Source organism: Mauremys mutica, chromosome 3 (genome assembly GCF_020497125.1).
Source record: "Mauremys mutica isolate MM-2020 ecotype Southern chromosome 3, ASM2049712v1, whole genome shotgun sequence".
NCBI classification, from domain to species: domain Eukaryota; kingdom Metazoa; phylum Chordata; order Testudines; family Geoemydidae; genus Mauremys; species Mauremys mutica.
Window position 1 is genome coordinate 87,177,272 of NC_059074.1, and position 22,935 is coordinate 87,200,206.

Sequence of the window (22,935 nt, forward strand, 5' to 3'; positions counted from 1 at the left end):
GTGGTGGTATCCTATGGTTCTGTGCATCACAGGAACACTTTGCTGTGTGGTGTTGGTACTGTCCCCTGACTTCATACATTGGCCAGTGGAAGTTCCTGATCACGTTGCCCCTCGCTGTTATTCGCTGCTAGACTGGGTGGAAGACATGGAGCAATGGGATGATCTGGTTCTGCACCTGCTCCTTATTGCGAGACAAAGAGTTATGGAGCGGAATAGCCGATCAAAAAGGTGCTGCATGGATTTTGGGCAGAACTTTCTGACACGCTGAAGTTGGCTGACCTTGAGCTGAATGAATTGTAATTGACTCTCATGTGTACAGGTATAGTGAATGACGGTTTTGCCATAGTTTGCTCTTGGGTGGACTGTCACTTCTGGTGCAGGAGGACTAATATGGTGAGGTAAGAACACATTGTTTCAGAAATTTGGAATGACCAGAAGTAGCTTCAAAACTTGTGAATGAGGAAACAGACCTTCCTGGAGCTGTGTGAGCTTGCTTCAAACCTCCTGTGCCAGAACATGTGGTTCAGGGAAGCCGTACCAGTATTTGTCTCCTGCAAGTGGTTTGGGGGACAGGCAATTGGTCGGGTTACGGGACTCCTACAGGCTCTAGAAAGAGGATCCTCTTGTGACACTGCACCCCGTATTCTTCACAGTGATGTTGTTATGATATGATAATGACATGATAATGGCATAATTATGATGCATTTTATGCAAGATGGGTCGTGTGAGATGTCATTGGAAAAGTTATGATTTGCTGAATATAACTGTCTTATTTGTATGCATCTATCATTTTTCTATCTGAAGTTATGAATATTGACTATTATCTGTATTTCAAATATAGTTACTTCTGGGTAATGCCCACTACACAAGATGTTTTCAGTCTAGGTAGTGGGTAAAATAATATAGCTTAAGATTTTTCCCATGATGTTAAGGAGAGATATACCTCTGTGTTTATTACAATCACTTCTGTCTCCTTTGTTTTTATAGAGTTGGAAGAAATGAGCATTCTTAAAATCTTGCAGAACAGTTTTTTCCTTCCAACAGAGTAGCAATACTTCGTGCAATCTTTGCAGCAAGTCTTTGTTTGCACATTTGTCGATTTCAGCCAGTAAACAGTCAGATCCTGAAGCTTTGTTGTTGGGAATCTTTTTGATGTTTCGTTCAAGTTCCTCCAGTGTAGGTTTGGCATCCATAATGTCAAACCCAGGCAATTTGTTTAACACATGTTGGTTTACTACAGACTTTCTTGATTATATCATTCCATAGTGCTCAAGCCACCTCTTCAGTTGGCTGATAAATATTTCCTTTATCAGTTTTAATATTGCCATCTTTCAGAGGAATTGTTGTATTCTTTATCAGCCCAATGGCCTTTCTAATGCCCTCATATAACTGTCTACTGTCACCCAGGTCAGCCACTTGTTGGATTTTGTCACAGAAACCTAGCCAAAATTCTTGAGCACATCTCCTGAAAGATATTTGAACAACCTTAAGATCTACTCTTAGGTTGTTGAGCTAATCTGTAGTAGGAGTAGACTTATAGATCATCAGAGCAGATCTTTTCCTCTCAATGAGTGGGAACAGTATCTCCAAACGGTCTACAAATCAGTCAACATTTTTCTTAGTACTCTTTTATTGCCTCATTGTATATATTTGTCTTCGGGACTTCCCATGTATCTGAAGCAGTTTCATTTGTTCTGGCTGTCTTTGCTACTTCATTAAAAAGCCATTTCTTGACAAGATCATTGATTCAGCACAAGTCAATACTAGGTTGTACAGCAATTTTATTAAAGTGGATCTTCTTAGCTTGAAATTTCACTTTGCAGGAGATAAGAGAGTGGTCTGTGTCACAGTCTGCACTTTGGATGGATCACGTATGCAATATATCTTTCCAATATGTACGTCTTGTCAGTATCAAATCCAGCTGGTGCCAATGCTTGGACCTTGGCTATCTCCACGATCATCTTCTGATGTTACCAGAAAAGAAAGTGTTGGTCATTGACAAGCCTTGACTGGCAGACAGCTTGAGAACTCTGACCATTGTCATTCTTATATCCAGTGCCATGTCTACCCAAACCAGATCTCAGCATTGGACACCACTCTTGTGTTCAAGTCTCCAGGTACTAGGATAGGGTCCTTTCATGGAATCCTGCTTATCAATTCTTCCAGCTGTTAGTAAAAACCTGCAGAGGATCTTGAGGTTGATGACTCCCTTCTGTAAACTCCAAGTATCATGATACGTAAGGCCACTGCAATCGGAGCTTCACACGATGACATAAGTTCATTTCTGATAGCAAAACCTACACCATACTCCTTACTCCTTCAGGTTTGCCATGCCATTAAATGGTATAGTCCATCTTCCTTATCAATCCTGTAAATGAGATCCAAGTTTCTGAAAGAGCTGCAATATCAATTCTGAAACATGCAAGTCTGTTACTTAACAGCCATTTCCCTTAAATCCAAATTGAGGTCAAAGTCGTATCTGGGGTCAAATTTGAATATTCCAGCAAGCAAATCTGTTTATAAAAACAGATGAGCCAGGATGTAAACAATGAGGCAGGGCTTGTTTGACCCACCTTTTCTAGGGCCACCGTCACATGAGGCAAACAGGGCTGCTTGGAAATCTTGGTAGCTGCTCCAGGGTCCGTATGCCTCTCATGGATCGCCGCAACCATCTTGCTAAGACCTTCAGCTCATACACCTAGGCAACATTATGAAGGAGTGGAGGTTGCCATAAGATATGTCCCCTTTAGACCAGGGCCAGAATCCAAAAGCCAGAGTGAGTCTGGACATTCAGTGACACAGAGGTTATAGTTTCTGCCAGGGAGGCACCCAGATAGAACTGCTAACTGCCTATCACTTCAGCATGAGCACCTTTTCTGTTGGGGTGAGATCCCTTAGCCTTTTTTCAACCAAGAAGTATCCACAAGGTAGCAGAGGATGCAGTTTAATGTCATGACCAGGACAGAACTATATATAACAAGATATTATCTGTGTATCTGTCTATCTCATTATGCAGTTTTATTCTGTTTCATTCTCATTGACTAAAGCAGTAACATTTGACCAGTTACCAAATGATTGTTCTGGCCTATTGCTTAGAAAATCAGAGAATAGACAATACAGAGGTACACAGCGCTTTCCAAGAAATAAAAGGGCCTTACCTGGTACACATTATTTACTATTTATGCAGCAGTGGCATCCAAAGGCCTCAATCAGTATCATGTTTCCATTGTGTGAAGCTCTGTACAAACACATAAGAGCTCTTCAGAGCTCTTACACTTCAGTTTCAACCAAGACACAAGTGAATGCAGCAAACACCAGGTAAAAGTAATGCTAATATGATCACAGAATGTCAACAAGGTGTGCAGTAGAAAGGGTTGGAAATTTTTGCAATTTCTTATTTAGATGACATTTTTAAGGGCATTTCAAATGTTGATTGGAAAAAAAACGGGTAGAAGTGTTTTGCCAACATTTTTTTTGCCAAAAATGATGTCCTTTTTTGAGGAGCTGTAAGTAAAAAACTTGATGACTCTCTGAATCAAATGAATAGGTTATTTTTTCACTCATATAAATAAAGAAATCAGCTCTTCCCAACAGTTACTGAAACATAATGAAAATATTACAAGGTTGCTTTTAACTCCCCCCCCCCCCCCACAAATATCCAAATTACACCTCCACAAATACCTTCAGCCTGCTGTCGGACATGTCACTCAACCAAAACCGCTGTGGTCTTTGTTTTAAGGCAAATAATGATAGTCCTTCTGAAATTTGTTTTATGACTTTCGCTGATGTGCCCCCTCCCCCTCCTCCTTTCACTGGTGGTGAGTGACTGAAGGCAGAAATGAACCCAGCTCTCTGAATGCAAAAGTCAGATAGTGGAATCCAAAGCCCACCAAGAAGCTTTTACTAAATAATTAAATTCAGCTCAGTTACATGCTGTACATTTGCCATGTGCTAAATTCCCTGTTGTAATGCTGCAAAAACAATAGTCAAGCGATTTCACATGTCCATTCCACTGTAGGTGTTTGACAACTGTACATTGGAGCTCACAGAAAGGTTTAACCCTTGAGTACCCATCAGGCTGGCCCAAATGCCCTCTGCTGTCTCATGCACATCATGCTGGCAAAGAATGCTGAGCCGCCCCAGATCTCCCTTTCTACCACTCATTGTTGGTGCTCCCTGTCCTTGCTTCTGCAAGTTTTTTTCTCGATACCCATATATAGAACCGTGTATAGTTAGTTTAAAAAATGTTGTTTTGTGTGGTTCCAGCACCCAGTTTGCATATCAGCTCCACTAACAGAGATATGCTGTGCTCTCCACATTTCAAGTCCTGGCACTCTTGCAGCAAGGCAATGCCTAATAGTGAACCTTACCCCTGCTGCCTTAAGTGCTTGGTGGAGGCTCATGTGTGCTACAAATGTGGCATTCCTCCCCCATTTGAAAAAAGACAGGACAGACAGGTTAAAATATCTGCTAATGGAAGCAGCGCTTCAGCCTCCATCTGAGCATCTCAGCATCAGTCAGTAATGCATCTCTGGTGCACTGGTACCGAGAGGCAGATTGGCATCATTGGTACCAAAGAAGAGGCACTGGAAATCAAGCAAGGTACCAGGGGTGTCAAAAGACTTGAAGCGGATGAGCTCTTCTAAAGACTCAGGAGTGCATTTAAAGAAGAAGCACTCCTCAGAGCACACTGCTAAATAGGGGACTTGGTTGACTCCAGAGCCCAGTGTGGGCCTGTTGAAACTGGATCCCGAGGCACCTTCATCGGCATCTTATTGTGCCATGGTACTGCAGCATATCATCCTTGTACATCTACTCCTGAGGCCTTTGAGGCTGCGGGAGAGTTGTTGAACCTCTTGGTGCTGCCATCACCAGCCGTTTAAGAGAGTCGTCCCTTTTGGTACTTGTGGGGTTTCTTTCCCCCTCATCCCAGTCAAGAGATTCTCTGCAGAGATCTCAGCCAAGTTCCATCTGCTTGGCATCAGGAGCACTGTTGCCACAAGCACAAGTATCAGTACTGAGCCTGGCACCAAGCAGAGTTGGGGTCCCTCTTATGAGCAGATGCAAGAGGAGCAAGTACTGGACCAGCCCCCAGAACAGTTACCATCCTCTTTCCTTATCCCCTGATGAGTCAGTTGTGGTGGATCCTATTTCTCCACCCCTGGATGATTTTAAGACCCATAAAGACCTGTGAGGAGGATAGCTATGTCCCTTGATATCCATCCAGAGGAGGTCCAGGAAAAATCCCATAAGCAGATGGACATGCTGACATCTGTGACTTCGGCTAGAATAGCTCTGCCAGTAATAGAGGCTATCTTTGAATCTACCAAGACCCTCTGGCAGACCCCAGCTTCCCTGCCTCCAACTGCGAAGAGTGAGAGAAGGTACTATGGTCCCTCCCAGGCATTTGAGCACCTGCATAGACATCCTCCTCCCTTGAAGTGGCAGCAGCCAATGAAAAAAGAAAGAGAGGGACATCAGGCTTCAACTCCAAAGAATAAAGAGACAAGTAGCTGGAGTTAGTTGGGAGGAAGCTTTATTCTACTGGTGAATTGCAGCTTCACACTGCAAGCCAGAAAGCTTTGCTGGGGCACTATGATTTCACCCTGTGAGTGATGGTTTTGAACCTAGATAAGCTGAAACAAGAGTTTCACAATTCAGTAAAGGGCCAAATTGGTCTCCAGAAAGGCTTTACAGGTGGGTCTCAATACAGCAGATTCTGCATCTCACAGCATGGCCTCTGCCATCACAATGAGGCATTCATCGTGGCTGCACTCTTCTGGCCTCCCTCCAAAGGTGCAAGACAGTTCAAGACTTACCCTTTGAGGGTCCATTGCTCTTCTCAGAAAAGGTGGACAAGACTCTGCATAGTCTCAGACTCTAGAGCTACCCTGAAATCCCTGGACATTTACACCCCAGCAGTGAAGTGGAAGGTGTTCTGTCCTCATCAGTCTCAGCGTTTTCAGGGCTTTGCTCCTTGACCCAAAGACCAGCCAAAGAGGAGAAGCAGAGATTAGAAATGGGGACCACCACCTCCCTCTGCAGCCTCAGCTGCTGGTTCATCAAGGCAGGTGGCAGTTTCCAAGAACTCATTTTGATGGGCAGGTCAAGAGCAGTCTACCGGTTCCAAGAGTGCCGTCTTTTTCTTTTCAAATTTTTCCAAACCACTTGTTGCATTTCCAATATGCTTGGGCTAACATCACAATGGATCAGTGGGTTCTAAGCACAGTGAAAGTGGGATATACACTCCATTTTATGTCTATCCCCCCTTCAACTCCTTCTCCATCCCTCTTCAGGGACCTCTCTCACAAGACATTATTGCTGTAAGAGATACCATCATTTCTCCTTGTACAGGGTCCCCGCTTTGTTCTGGGAAAAGGGGTTTTACTCCTGGTACTTCCTGATTCTGAAGGCAAAACGGGGGTGGGTGTGTCTCATGCCTATTTTAGATGTAAGGCAGTTAAACAAGTTCCTTAAAAATATATGAAATTCCAGATGGTCACTGTAGCTTCCATTATTCCTTCCATGGAGCCAGGGTACATGTTTGCTGCTCTTGAGTTACAGGATGCCTGCTTTCACATGGTAATTCAGCCAGGACACAGAAAATTTCTCAGATTCATCCTCAGCTGCTGCCATTTTCAGTTCACAGTTCTCCCCTATGGTCTATAGGCTGCCTTAGGTGTTTTTACAACGTATAGAGCAGCGATAGGAGAATTCCTTCAGAGATTAAGGGTTCATGTATTCCTTTACCTAGACCACTGGATGATAAGAGGTCAGTCCAGGTTGCAGGTAGTATTTGCATAATCCGATCCATGCTTGGGTTTGTGATCAACACAGACAACTCAGTCATGTTTCAGATACAGAAAATAGAATTTATTTGAGTGATCCTGGATTCAACAATGGCCAGGGCCTTGCTACCACAGGCAAGGTTTCTTGCAATGCATAGCCTCATCCCGGACTTGAAGGCTTATCCTTTCATCATAGTGAGAAATTGTTTAAGGTTGCGGGGACACATGGCAATGAGCACTTATGTGATCCAGTTTGCCAGACTGTGTCTGAGACTCCTTAAGGGGCAGGTGGTGGAGATATAGTCTCCAAGAAAGCACCACATAGACATGTTAGTGCATGTACTAAGTGACATCCTATCCTCCTCTGATTGGTGGTTAGACCAACCAATGTATGCAGGGGAGTTCCTTTCACCCCACCTCAGCACTCACTTGTGTTAGTCACAGATGCCTCGAACCTGGGTATGGGGTTCATCCAGGACTGCTGCAAATGCAGGGTCTCTGGTCTTGCCAGGATCTCAGTCTACACATAAACATCAAGGAGCTGCAGGCTATCCCTTTAGCTTGTATGACATTCCTTCCTTGCATCAGGGGAAAGAGTGTATTGGTACTGACAGACAGTACAACCACCATGTTCTATGTAAACAAGCGGGGAGGACCCCAGCCCTCACTCTTCTGAAAGAAAAAAAACAGGAGTACTTGTGGCACCTTAAAGACTAACAAATTTATTGTAGCATGAGCTTTCGTGAGCTAAAGCTCACTTCTTCGGATGCATAGAATGGAACACACTGAAAGAGAAAGCAATCTGCTCTGAGATTTCTGCATCAGCAGCTCTATACTTCTAAAAGTGGCCCTCCTTCCAGGGCCTCAAAATATGCTGGTAGATCACCTAAGCAGGTTGTTTATTGATCACCATGAGAGGTCCCTTTACCCAGACATAGTAAGGTCCATTTTCCAGCTCTGGGGGAAACTCTGCAAGAAGCTCTGTTTGCAACAAAGGACAACACAAAAAATGTCCCCAGTTCCACTCTAGAGCAGGATGCAGCCCAGATTCATTGATAGATATTTTTCTACTGCCTTGCACAGAGGGTCTGCTGTATGCTTCCCCTCACCCCCATCCCTCTTCTTTAGAGAGTTCTGTGCAAGACCAGACAGGACAAGACTGGTTTTATACTGATTGCCCTGGCTTGGGCCTGTCAACACTAGTTTTCACAGCTCTTGAACTTATCAATCAGTCCACAACTGTTACTTCCACTTCACACAGATTTAGTTTCACAAAATCTTGGTTACCTACTCTATTCCAACCTCCAGGCTCTTCACTTGACAGCATGGAGACTTCATGGCTAACATCAGTGGAGGAGTTCTGCTCCAGAGAGGCACAGGAGGTACTGCTGAATAGTAGAAATCCATCATCAAAGAATGTATTGGCTAAGTGGAAGACATTTTCTATCTGGGTCAAGGCTGAAAGTGATCTTCCCTCATTCTTGCTTCTATTAAACATGTGCTGGGCTATCTTTTGTATCTGAAACATAAAGGATTGGTGATTAGCTCATTTAGGGTACAGCTAGCAGCTATATTGGCATTTCACCTTTCCATTGAACAACCACTCCCTTTTTTCCAACCCAATGGTCATAACGTTTTCAAAGGTCTTGGAAAGGATGTTTCCACACATAGAGAGCCCTGTTCCACCATGGAGCCTGAATTTAATCTTTAAAACACTGACGGGTCCCCCCTTTGAGTCTCTAGTGACTTGCTCTGTTGCCTTCATTGAAAATGTAGGCAACATTTTTAATAGCCATTACGTTGGCCAGGAGAGTAGAGGAGTTGAGTGCATTAGCATCACATCCACCATGTACAATTTTTTTAATGCAGTGTAGTGGAAAATCTGCCCCACTCTGGCATGGAAGGGGTTAAAGCAAACCAGAGAGGCTGTGCAGAGCCCCAGCCAATCATGGAAGGACTTATTGGGAGCCAGTCAAGTGGAGACTTGAAAGCAGCCTATCAGGGCCAGGCTGGGCCCTATAAGAAGGCTGCAGGGCAGAGAGGAGCTGAGTCTCTCCCTGGAGGGCAAAGGGAGAAGAACTTGCTCTTAGAAGCACCTTGGACAGGACAGGACAGGACAGGACCAGTAGATGGTGGGAGTGCTCTAGGCTGACGAATGCCAGACTGGTGCCGTGACACTAAGGGGCAGAGAAGGTGTTGGGGCTACAGAGAAGTGGCCCAGGGAAGCAGGCAATAGAGGAGAGTTGGAGGAGGGCAGTAAGTGGCTGCCGTTAGAGGGTCCCTCGGTTCGGGCCCAGAGTAGTAGGCGGGCCTGGGCCCTTCCCGTTTCCTCCAACTTGCCAGTGATGAGAGTGGCTAAGCCAGACTGCAGTTTGCCCTTGGAGGAAGGGGCTAGACTGAGGACTGCAGTGAGCCACTGAGACAACTGATAGAACCAGAAACTGCCAGTCCCCCGGAAGGTGGGGAGAGCCAGCGGAGTGGGCACAGCTGGAGGGCAGTGTCCAGAAGCGGACGCTGCCATCCAGGAGTGATGCGGGTCCGAGTGTGAGGACGGTGGACACTGAGAAAGTAACGGAAGGCAAGATGCCACTAGCGAAGGCATGCTGCTGAAAAAGCTAATGCCCTAAGCAACCAGCAGGAGGTGCCGCTGTGGTGAGTCCAACCCTGTTACATGCAGATAAAGTCTACCTTCATCCCTATCTGAGGTTTCTTATGAAAGTGGCCTCTTTTCATATCAAGCATTTTACTTACCAACCTTCTTCTCAAAGCCCCACAGTGACAAGGGGGAGAAGTCACTGCACCCTCTAGATGGTAGAAAAACATTAGCATTTTATCTGGAACTGACTACTTCGTTCAGATCTTCACCTTAATTATTTGTTGCAGATAGAATAAAGGGCAGCCTCACTTCCACACAGAGGATTTAGACAGAGAAATCTGGTCATATTTGCCTGTGCTACATTTGGCTAATATGGAGCTATTGAATATATTATTGAGGTCATTTGACTAGGCCTCTGTGGCATTTCTGTTTCCTATAGCCATATTAGATATCTGCAAAGTATCTACCTAGTTATTATGTCACACTACATAATCACTCAACAATCTAGAGACTATGCTAAAGTTGGATGAAAGCAGAATAGGGGTATGAGGGGTGAGGCTCAGCGGGGAGGGTCGGGGTATGAGGGTGTCTGGATGCATGGGGGGTGGGCAGATGGGAAAGCAGCTCCCTGTACAGGGAACCCTCCCCCTGCAGCTGAGGAGCAATGGGTGCAGGAAGGGGTGGGGGAGTTTGCAGAGCTTTTTGCATCTGTGGGAGAAATCTGTCGGTGGGTCTGATCTGGCCCCATATGTCGTGCAGGGGAAGAGGAAATCCCATTGTGCCTAGCTGAGACTAGCAGCTGAGCCTGGATAGGAGCTACCAGCTGGGTCTTCACCAGTCCTTCTCCCTGTCCCACAGTGATTTACCTCTCTGCTGTCTGCCCTGGACACCTGAAACATACTTTTGGGGAGAGTCACATGACTGCTCTTGTGGCTTCCCTTTGCTTCTCTGTCAAAGTTATTTTTTCTGCGGGGAAGCAAAGAAATCTATGTGGGACATAAATTCTGCACATGCTCAGTGGCACAGAATCCCCCTAGGAGTAATGTGCAATCACTTGAAGAAAAAAATGATTACTAGCCTTTCTGTAACTGTTGTTTTTTGAGATGTGTTGCACATGTCCATTCCATGTCTTACTTCCTTCCCCTCTCTGTCAGAGTCATTCCAGCAGGAAAGAACTTAAGTGGGTCTGGGGTGACTCAGTCCTTTATGCCTGTGTGATGTTTGTGAAACAGCAGTGGGTACTCAGGCTGCCCCAGAGGGCACTGCTAAGGATGAAAACTCTTTGTTCACTGGAGTGCACAAACATCTATGGTTAGTATTTTTTTAACAAAATTCTTACTATATTTCTGGCCAGCAACACAAAAATGGTTACGTTCCTGATAAAAGGATTTTTCTGCTTGACTAAAATCATAGCTATAAAGCTGAAACAGTGCATGAAATGTAATCAGACTGGAAACTCCTGAAGGGATAGGTCTATACATACAACAACAGCATGAACTTATAATGGTCACAGAAGCACTTTCAAAGATTATCTATTGTAGTCTCAGCAATAAGTGATCTAGAAGACATTAAGATGGCCATTTTGGATTTAATCTTGAGTGGGAATTTCTTATGTTGGTTTCCATTAGGTCAGTCTGTGGCTTAATTCCTCTCTTTCCTCTCCTATTTTGCACATGTTCATCTAATTAACCTATCTCAAAGATGGAAGTGACTACAATTAATCACAACGTTCTTGCATCCACACACATTCCATTGCAGGACTGACGACTGAGGTATAGTTTCTTTCTTCACCACTAGGTAGGTTTAAGACTTTATATGAAGCTCATCTAGCTCTCCCAAAATCTGTCCAAACTTGCAAGCCTAAGGAGGGTTTAAGTTGCTGATATTTAAAAATTGTCATTGGACTGGTAGAGTATATGTTCCAGGACAATAGGTTTAAATTCCACTACTGTCTCCCATCTCAGCACCTACAGAATTTGACACCATCCCTGACTATTGTGTCTAGTGTGTAGCATGATGAGTAGGATTTAAGATTTCTATCTGGAACCAGCAGTGAAAAGGAGCACCTTTGCATTGACTATATTCGTAACTTTTAAAATTAATTACCATAAACCTTCCTAGGAGTTTTTGTTCAGAAGAATGTTCATGGAAAGCATGGACAATTTAGGTGACCAATCAGGAGCTGAACAGTGAATATCTTAAACAGTAGTCACAACTAATAGTTATCAAACAATTCATAGGCTGAAATGTTTGCATAAAAGTTTCATCAAATAATTCCCAGTAACAAATACATTTATAAAAATAGGATCCATTGGAGGATATTATACAAAGACAATAAATGAATATATTATTAGCTACAAGAATACTCAGCTCTATTTTCAACTTGTCCTCTGACACCACTTTGAGACTTTGTGCAGATGAGGCATTGAACTTCTGTTCCATTTATTAAAAGGTATAATATTAAATATATACTGTATCTCATTTGATGGTTGTGAGATCTAATGAATGTTTATAACATACAGTACTCTGAGATTTTTGGATGGAAGGAGCAATATAGTTGAATTTGTTATATTATTTCTATAAAAATAAATAATATTAATCTTTGACCTTCCTTCTACCCTATTCCAAGTTCATCTGCAAAACCCCAAAGAATATCAACAAATACCCTATACTAGGTCACAAAAACACATGAGAGAGCGTAACTCATAAATCCAGCCTCTGACATCTGAGTCTTTTTCAAGGTGACTGCTCTACTTGTGCCAATCCCAATGGAACACTCCCGTTTGGTATCTCATCAGACTAGAACACTCAACAGCAACAAACCCCAGCCCCCGCTCTGACTGATTTGAGCCCAAAAGGTGACTGGTAACAAGGTCGTGAACTAATGCAAACAGGACTGGAGAGCTAAAACCTCTGGGGAATAGCTTCCTGCAGCTGTAGTTCTATCAAATGAAATCATGCTGCACTAGGTTAGGAATGTTGTTAGTGTAACGTTAAGAAAACACAGAAATGGAGAAAGATAGATAATCTACCACATAGGCTTTAATCAGCAACATCTTCTAGTCTTGGCCAACTTTTCAATTTTTCATTTGATTGAGTGAAAAATTACAAGCTATTAAAGAAGTTTCTGCGTAAGATTCATGTATATTTTGTTCGAGGTTAGGTAATGCTTGTTAAAATGCATTCTTTATCTGACTCGAATGATGATCACTTCATATATCATAAAAATATAAATTAATCTCCCATTATCTAGAACCTAATGTTATTTTTAGAAATTAGTATTGTTTTTAGTCAGAAATATATTTTCATGTTTCTGATATTTGATAAAGGTAGCAAAATATAATCAAATGATAGTGAAATAAATAAAAAAAGATAAATAGCTACTAACATTTTTTTTAAATCATACAAAATTAAAAAGGCTAACAAAAAGAGTAGGCAAGGGATATCAACACACTAAAATGTATATTAAAAAGAGAAAGTAGTCAGAAGAAAAAGGAATTAAATGTGAGTGTAAATAGAAATGCAATTAATAAACTATTACTCTTAATTTGTCCAGATTAAAAACAGAAGAGTCATGGACAAAAATGATATAAAATTTAATTAAAAATAAATGAAACAAGTTTTTAAAAGGGATACCAGAAAAAAATTGAAGGGCAATTTATAAACTAAATATTTGAAAACAAACATTCTGCTTGTCTAAAATGTTGTATCCACTTCTCCTGCCTTTTGTATGTGTTTGTCCTTTTAGGTCCCGGTTAAAATTTTCAAAAGTACTTGAGTGACAAGTCATTTTTGAAAATGAAACTTGCAACTCTAGGCTTAGATTTTTCAAAGGCAATTAGGTTCCTAAAGAAACAAATAGTTGCCTACTGGGATCTTCAAAGATGCCTATCTGATTTTTGTAGATACCTAATCACCTTTGAAAATCTGGACATAAGTCTGTGTCAGTTTTGAAAGTGGGACATAGGAGCTCAGTCCTAAGTCATTTATGCTTTTTTTTTAAATTTGGCCACTTGACTAGATTAATTCCTCTCTCTTTTCTTTCACTATCCAATAAGGGCATGGATCAAAGTTACAGGTGGTGGTTTTTCTGTACTGCTTTGAGAACTTCCTGCTTTGTGAATAGGCTGAATTCAGAGAGGAAAGATTTCATGTTTTCATATGTGGTTCCTGGTATCTCATCTCAAATCTGAGTCATTTTCTTTGACAAATAGGCGGATATCTGTTCACAGCAGGAGCTGTTGGGTTCAATTCACCACTTGAAGTATCTCATCAAGGTGCTATGATGCTATAATGTTATGATGTAGAAGATGTGGTTTTATTTGTTTATTCTATGGGCAAGTCAAGGGCTCACAAGAATTCATTGGGCCTACATTGCCAGCTTCCATGGTTTTATCATGAGTCTCAGAATCTTTGGTGCTTTTCTAAAGACTCCAGCTCCTGGAGTCAATTGATTATGTGAGAATCTCAGCTTTCATTTAAAAAAATTCTCTGTTTCTGGACCTTATGGTTAGAAAGAAATGCTTTAAAACATGAACCCTAAATATTCAAGAAACAGAAGGCCAATAAAAATCCAACATGTATTTTAAAAAATCTTATGGTTTTTAGGCCACTCAAGTTTTTTGTAGGCCTTTCTTGTGTTTTTTTTTTGTTTCGCATTGACAATACTGATCTTTGTGTCTGAGTTTAGAGAGTTCTCTCCCTTTTGCCCCCCGCCCCTTTTTGTCACAGGTCATCAGAGAATCATAGAGATAATGGAGAGTAGGGTGAGTCCATGTCTATGGTTAATGAGTGGTCATGGTGACTTACTATTGTCAGCCAGTAGTCTTAATGAGTTATCTACTGTCCTCTATTAATGAACTGTAGAAAAAGGCCTCATAAGCAGACCTTATTTACAGAGACACACCTACTTTGCCACTGTGATCGATAGACACGCTTACTTTGCCAAGGTGACTGATTTTGGCTGTTTTGGGTTAAAATTCACTTAAGACTTGGAGCAGGGGAATGAAATGCTCTTATCCATATTGTATGACTAAAAGGCAGCAGACCTGAACTTAATATGGCCTGACTGAGGGGTACCATAACTTGAACACTAAGCAGGGGGTAGGGAGTCACATCTAAGTGAACGTCACAGACCATGGCAACAGGTTTCCTTCCTGGTGGTGTGGAGTCTGATTAAGGGTTCTAGATTCTATTTGACCCTTCTCATCCAGAGTTTAAAGGCGGAGCTGACTAGACTCAGTGGAGTCCTTGTGTTGTCTCAGTAATCTCTACTGCAGAAATCACTGATAAACTCTTAGGCTGATCTTGGACTGAACGTGGAGACAATGTTGTGTTGAAGGACAGTGCAAAGGATGCAGTGGCGGTTAGGTACCTCACTACCCAGTGAAGTCACTGGTGCTGAAATCACTAAGAACTGAGGTAGATGATGGAATCTGACCATTCAAGAATACATAAGTTGATACTTTCTTAACAAAGACTCTATTTTTGCCATATATAAAGAAAATTAATTTAATGAAAAACTGTAATACTCTGGTAATTTTTTAAGCTAAACTTTGAAGTTTCAGTGAAAATTTTGGATAGTTTGAAATTGAAAATTTTTGATCTGCTCCAATGGTAGTTTATTTAAATTTCTGTAAAATGTTGTTTAATAAAAGATGGCATTTTTGTGAAAATGTTCAAATATGTTGATTAATTTTTGATCAGATCTAGTTCTGCTGAGATATTAGATGTCTTTAATTTACATTGTTATTTCCTGAGTGACACAATCAAGGAATGGAAACAATGCCACAGAAAAAATAACTAACTACATACTATGAATTTTAAGAGTTTATAATGAACTGTTCAATTTGTTCATAAATTGGAAACCTTTCATGACAAAAATTGTAAATAATTTTCAGTCATTAATACATTTGAGAATTTTGTAATCTGCAGATAAATATTTCATGGATAGAAAAGGAAGCAAAATTCACAGAATAAATTATTAATTATGAATTATTCACTCATCTCTAGTGTGGCAAGAGCTTAAATATTGTTTTACCATGTTGTACCATGATGTGATGACATCTAGTGTTGCAACATCAAAATCATCATGTGCCACCATCTGAAAAAAGTATCAGAGGGGTAGCCGTGTTAGTCTGGATCTGTAAAAGCAGCAAAGAGTCCTGCGGCACCTTTATAGACTCACAGAAGTTTTGGAGCATAAGCTTTTGTGGGTGAATACCCACTTCGTCGGATGCATGCACCCGCAAAAGCTTATGCTCCAAAACTTCTGTGAGTCTATAAAGGTGCCGCAGGACTCTTTGCTGCTTTCAACTGAAAAAAAAAATCCCTGCAATTTAGGGCTTGACCATTAGAGTGTGGAGGGATGTATGCATGTTGAATGAATTAATACCTAAACCTCAGTTGCACTGGGTTAAAAAATTTTCACACACAATAAATACAAAACTGGCATTACGGTCAATCAGACAGGAGTCTGATTAGACATGAGAATCTTTCATAGCTTTTTTTTACATAGAAATATTTTGTTAATAATTTGGGCTGTCGATTAATCTCAGTTAACTCATGCAATTAACTCACTGAAAAATGAATCACAATTAATCACAGTTTTAATTGCACTGCTAAACAATAGAATACCAATTGAATTTTATTAAATATTTTTGGATGTTTTTCTACATGTTCAAATACATTGATTTCAATTACAACACAGAATACAAAGTGTACAGTGCTCACTTTATTTTTCTTTATTGCAAATATTTGCACTGTTTCACTGTGCCTTAGTGGGTCACAACTGAGAATACCAAATTCAGGACAAACTGCTGAGAAATAGTGCAGACACACCCCAAAATTGGGGGTTATTCTCCCATAAGATATACCAGATCAGCAACAAAAGTAAACTTCTGTTTCACCACACTGGCTAACACGTCAGAAAAGCAGTCTCCTTAGGTATTCCAGTCCTTGTATCACCACCAAAAACACTAGACTTAATGATGAGTGGTTATTTAAAACTGATTTCATCAACCAAAAGATTCTTTTGACCTCAAAGGACCAGCCACATGTCCAGGTCAATATATAATTCAGATCTTGCCCAATAATCACGCTATTGTCAATCCATTAGTATAAAAAAATCTAAAGGTTTATTTATAAAAAAGGAGGAAAGAAAGATGAGAGTTAAAATTGGTTAAAGGAATCAAATACATACAATAATTGCAAAATTCTTGGATCACGTTTGAAGCAGTGATGGAATAAGTCTCTGGTTGCTTCCAAATCCTTAGAAGGTCCTCAGTCCCTTGGTTAGAATGCCCCCATTAGTATAAGTTCATAGTCCAGAAGTCTGAGCAGGAAAGAGGCAAAATGGAGGTGCTTCCAAGCTTTTTATAGCTTCTGCCATATGGAGGAAAATCCCATTGTTTCAAACAAAGCTTATGGAAAAATACTGGTAACAAGATGGATTTTGGAGTCACGTGGGCAAGTCACATGTCTATGCTTGCTTCACTTAAGCTTTGGCTACACTTGCATTTCAAAGCGCTGCCGCGGCAGCGCTTTGAAGCGCTAAGTGTAATCAAAGCACCAGCGCTGGGAGAAAACTCTCCCAGCGCTGTCCGTACTCCACTTCCCTGTGGGGAATAACGGACAGCGCTGGGAGCGCGGCTCCCAGCGCTGGGGCTTTGACTACACTGGCGCTTTGTAGCGCCGCAATTTGCAGCGCTGCAGAGGGTGTGTTTTCACACCCTGCTGCAGCGCTGCAAATTTGTAAGTGTAGCCAAGCCCTTAGTCATAGCAGAGGCCATTACCCATATTCTAGTTAGAATGTTTACAGGAAAGTCCATTAAGTGTAGATAGGCTTCCATGGTCCATTGTGAGTTAAGTGTTCTTTGATGGGGCATTCAGCTTGAATAGTTATTTCACAATGTGATGACTAAATACCTTGTTGGTGTTACCACAGGAGTAAAAATTTGAAATACAGGTACATAGTTAATATTCATAATTTCAGATACAAATGGCATAATTGTATTCAGTAAATCATAACTTTTCCATAGATATCTTACATGCCACACTTTGTACAAGATTTGTAGCAATTATATATCAATGGTGCTAACAGTGATCTACATTGTCACATTTTAATCAGATAATGTCACACACTATAAAAATGAGAAACAAAATAAATAGCATTTTTCAATTCACCTCATACAAGCACTGTAGTGCAATCTCTTTGTTGTGAAAGTGCAACGTACAAATGTCGATTTTTTTTGTTACATAACTGCACTCAAAAACAAAACAGTGTAAAATTGTAGAGCCTACAAGTCCACTCAGTCCTATTCTTGTTCAGCCAATTGCTAAGACAAACAAGTTTGTTTACATTTGCAGGAGAAAATGCTGCCTGCTTCTTATTTACAGTGTCACTGAAAGTGAGAACAGGCATTCACATGGCACTTTTGTAGCAGGCATTGCAAGGTATTTATGTGCGAGATATGTTAAACATTTGTATGCCCCTTCATTCTTCGGCCAGAGGACATGCTTCCATGCTGATGATGCTTGTTAAAAAAATAATGTGTTAATTAAATTTGTGACTGAACTCCTTGGGGGGAGACTTGCATGTCTCCTGCTGTGTGTTTTACCTGCATTCTGCCATATATTTCATGTTATAGCAGTCTTGATTGATGACCTAGCACATGTTCATTTTAAGAACACTTTTGCTGCAGATTTGACAAAACGGAAAGGAAGTACCAATGTGAGATTTCTAAAGATAGCTACAGCACTCGACCCAAGATTTAAGAATCTGAAGTGCCTTCTGAAATCTGAGAGAGATGAGATGTGGAGCATGCTTTCAGAAGTCTGAAAAGAGCAACACTCCGATGTGGAAACTACAGAACCTGAACCACCAAAAAAGAAAATCAACCTTCTGCTGGTGGCATCTGGCTCAGATGATGAAAATGAACATGCATCAGTCCGCACTGCTTTGCATTGTTATCAAACAGAACCCATCATTAGCATGGACGTATGTCCTTTGGAATGGTGGTTGAAGCATGAATCTTTATCGCATCTGGCATGTAAATATCCTGTGACGCTGGCTACAACAATGCCATGTGAACTCCTGTTCTCACTTTCAAATATTGTAAACAAGAAGTGGGCAACATTATCTCCTACAAATGTTTTTCTGAGCGGCCAAGAAGTAGGACTGAGTGGACTTGCAGGCTCTAAAGTTTTACATTGTTTTATTTTTGAATGCGGGGTGGGGGGGGGTGTACATAATTCTACATTATAAGTTAAACTTTCATGACAAAGAGATTGCACTACAGTACTTGTATTAGGTGAATTGAAAAATACTATTTCTTTTGGGGGTTTTTTACAGTGCAAATATTTGAAATAACAAATAATATAAAGTGAGCACTGTGAACTTTATATTGTGTTGTAATTGAAATAAATATATTTGAAAATATAGAAAACATCCAAAAATATTTAAATAATTGGTATTCTATTATTGTTTAACAGCATGATTAATCACAATTAATATTTTTAATCACATGATTAATGGGGATTAATTTTTTTTAATTGTTTGACACTCCTAATAATAACAATAGCAGGAAAAAGCATAGACCTTTATAGAAAGTAACAAGTAGGACTGGTGGCTGCTGAAAGATGTTACACACCGGAATAAAATACCATCTTGGGCAGACAACTGATCAAAGCCCATCATGGGACAGAAAGTCAAGAGCCTCAAAAATGCCAGCAATAGAGTATTGAATCACCTTAGAAGCCAAATTTTTCAGGCATGAGTAACTAAATCCATATTTAGGCACCAAAAGATGGGCCTCATTGAGAGCCTATTGAAATCAAAGAGAGTCTTTCCACTGAGTTTACTGGGCTTTTAGTTTGTTTTTTATTTATGTTTAACTATGAAGATAATGTATGTGAATTATGAAGTAGTAGTATTCTGTTGTAGAAATTATGTTTCTTTATCATTACAAGATTTCATAAAGTTGGTACTTAAGAATTAAGTTAATTCCTTTTGTTCTTTTTGGACTTGATTGTGGGTAGATTGACCCTGTGCAGGTTGCTGAAAATCCTTAATGGCTGAATTCTAGGCCTCCATGTGCTTTTCTCTAGGAGTTGTTTTTAAGCACTAGGAGAAGGGCAGTGAAATAAACTCTAGCCCACACAAAGGTTACATTAGCAGTTTAATTAAATCACTTTAAACTGATTTCAGTTAAAACAGTGCAACTTATTTAATAAATAAGACCTTTTACTTAAAGTCAATGAAACTTCAGGACTATTTTGTGCTTAAAGTTAAGCACATGTTTAATTGTTTTGCTGAATAGGGAAGCTTTGCTGAATTTGGGACTAAGTCCACCATTCAGCAAAGCGCTAAGGTTCAGATTCAGAAAGGTAGTTAGACATTGCTCTGCTCTGTGTTGTGATGCCTATGTAATTTAGCAGCCTAATCTCATTTTCAAAAGGGATTTAGGAGCTGAGTGCAGCAATGTCTAAATACCTTTTAAAAATCTGGTCTTAAAGCACATGCTATTTGTATATTTGAAGTTACACTTCAGTCCTTTGTTAAATCAGGGCTTTAGTTAACAGCGATATGAGCACCCACTAATCTAGACAGATAAACAGTACAAAGACAAGAAACCCACTATAATTCTATGCAAGTAGGTGTGGCAGTGAGATGTCCTGCTCCTGTCTTCTGTTCTGGCTACACAGACTGAGGCCTTCCGTTGTTAAACACCCCAGTGCAGTTTATTTACATTTGTTCCTCCTACCACATTACTGATCCATACATGATCCATGTGTATCATAGCAAACCTTAACAGGGTGAGATTTCGGTATAGTCTTGTAGCCTGTGGAAGTATGCTCCATAATCACAGGACTTCCAGAGGATGCCTGGCCCAGGCCAATCATAAGCTGATATCTATGATCTAGGTATCAAATATTGAACATAATTTTTAGGATGGGAAAAAAAAGAGGGAGGAGTCAAGAGGAAAGGTGATTTCCTGATTCAAAAGGTATGAGGTCTCACATTGCTAAGATTTCATTATTAAAAAACAACAGAAAAATCCCTACTGCACATTTATCAGTATATCACAGAGATGGGCCAAAAAATGAAGATCTGGGTTTGCTTCTGTACTTTGAACTCTTTCAGCAGTTTGGTGATGTTTGAGATAACCCAAATCTGCAGCATTTTATGAAATATCATAATTAAAATAAAGTAGAACATTTTTATGCAATATACTTGATTTATTTTTATTGTTAGTTCAGTTACACATTAATACATAAAATTATGCATTCTGCAGTGGATCTCTCATTCACTAGTACTGTATCAACTGCCAAAGTTTTACTGTACTATTCACATACAAGGTAACTATGTTAAATGGCTGTGGGAGCCAGAACTCTAAGTTCTCTTGGGTTTTTGTGTCTGTTCAGTTGTCAGCCAGAGTGTTGCAGTAATATAGGTTTGTTTATTTAATTATTATTTTAGTTTGGGAGAAAAAAAAACTACTCTAGATTTTGGAGACCACACAGATGTGACATTTACTAAACAAGCTCAGTTTTTCAGAAGATAATATTTCAGTATTTGCCACCTGCCAGGTTTTAATTGGAGTCATTTATGCTAATGATATTTTATCTTGCAGATTGGTTCACGTCTCATTCTGTTCCACTCTGATTTTGCCATTACAAAGGGTGGGCAGAAAATGTAAATGAAACTCTTAAGGGGGTTAACTAGACTGGTATTCCAGACAGCAATATGATGTAAGACATTACTTTCTCATTCTGTTATAACATTTCTAATTTTTTTTATGGCAAACAGATCTTCTAATCTTGAAAACTAGGAATGCAGGAAAGTCAGTCAACCATAATGAAATCAAATGTGTTCAAACTTGTTCTGATAGCCAATTTTTTTCATTTCAATTTAAACTTGTCCAAATACACATACTGTTGGAAATGTCTATTCTAGGGCATCTCATATAGCATTAACATTCACGTGATGAAGAAGAGTGCTAGCTTTTTCTTTAGTTTCATTATAAAATCCATACATTTTCCTGCTAGAGACTTCCCAGAAAAGTAGTAAATCAAGCAAATATTAAGCTAGCAGTATATTCTAAGATACTGAAATAACAAGTGACTAAATGGAAAGCCCTAAAGCCCAAGAAGGGTCTGTAAGCTAAAGGCGAGAAATACTTTTTTGTGATTCTGACTTACAAAACTATGTGTGTGTATCCACACACATATATTAATCATATATGGGGGGAGGGATAGCTCAGTGGTTTGAGCATTGGCCTGCTAAACCCAGGGTTGTCAGTTCAATCCTTGAGGGGGCCACTTAGGGATCTGGGGCAAAAATTGGTCCTGCTAGTGAAGGCAGGGGGCTGGACTTGATGACCTTTCAAGGTCCCTTCCAGTTCTAGGAGATTGGTATATCTCCAATTATTACCTTTATATTACCATTTACTTTGTTCCCAGAGCTGAGATTGTAGCACTGTTGTGAAATATCGGTTGGGTACAGAAGCATTCCTGATATTGGTATGCATTTGTATGCCCTAATGTGATGCTTGGTGCTCTGTGCTTTGCAAAACTTCTGAATGAAACCAAAGCCAAAATCTGTCTACAGGTGGCATGTGCATCTCCCTATCACCTCAGAGGGAGTTGTATACATGTTTCTGAGGTTGAGAAATCCAGCACTGATTTCTGTTAAAGATTTTTTTGTTAGTAAGTTTAGTGCTCGTGGAAGCCTTGTGGACTTAAATCCTTTGTTATTCAATAGAATTGAAAGAGAATGGGAATCTGAAAAGCTAAATTTCTGCATGCTGTCCTGCTCATGTGTTTTAGCCCTGACATAGCAGGACCACAGCTAGGGAAAGGAGACTAGTTCTGTCGATTTAATTCTTCACTTCCCTGCTAAAAGAGCCAGTTATAGTGACAAAGGAGTTGTTCCACCTGAAACCGAATTGAAACCACCAACTTATTTCACGTTAGCCAATGAACAACCCATCAGCTGGTAAAACTTTTTGGTCACTGCTGACTTTGGTTGACCTTAATACAGTGATATTCTGATTAATTCTTTAGCTCAAATGTTCTGTGTGTGCCATGTGCACTCCTGCTTCTTTTAATGCTGGTGTATGTTCCAAGTGCTTTCTAAACCAGAGACCTTTTAAAAAAACACAGGGCCGCCCAGAGGATTCCGGGGGCCTGGGGTCTTCGGCAGTGGGGGGCCCCTGATTCGGCAGTAATTCAGAGACGGGGGGTCCTTCTGCTCTGGGACCCGCCGCCGAAGTGCCCCGAAGACCCGCTGCGGGGGCCTCCCGCCGCCAAATTACCGCCGAAGATCCGCTGCACTTTGTCCTGCTTCAGCAGTAATTCGGCGGCGGGGGGTCCTTCAGCCCCAGAGCGGAAGGACCCCCTACCGGCGAAGACCGGGAGCAGAAGCAGCTCCGGGGGCCCGGGTTGCGTGAGAGTTTTCCAGGGCCCCCAGAGTGAGCGAAGGACCCCGCTCCAGGGGCCCCGAAAAACTCTCATGGGGGCCCCTGCGGGGACCGGGGCCTGGGGCAAATT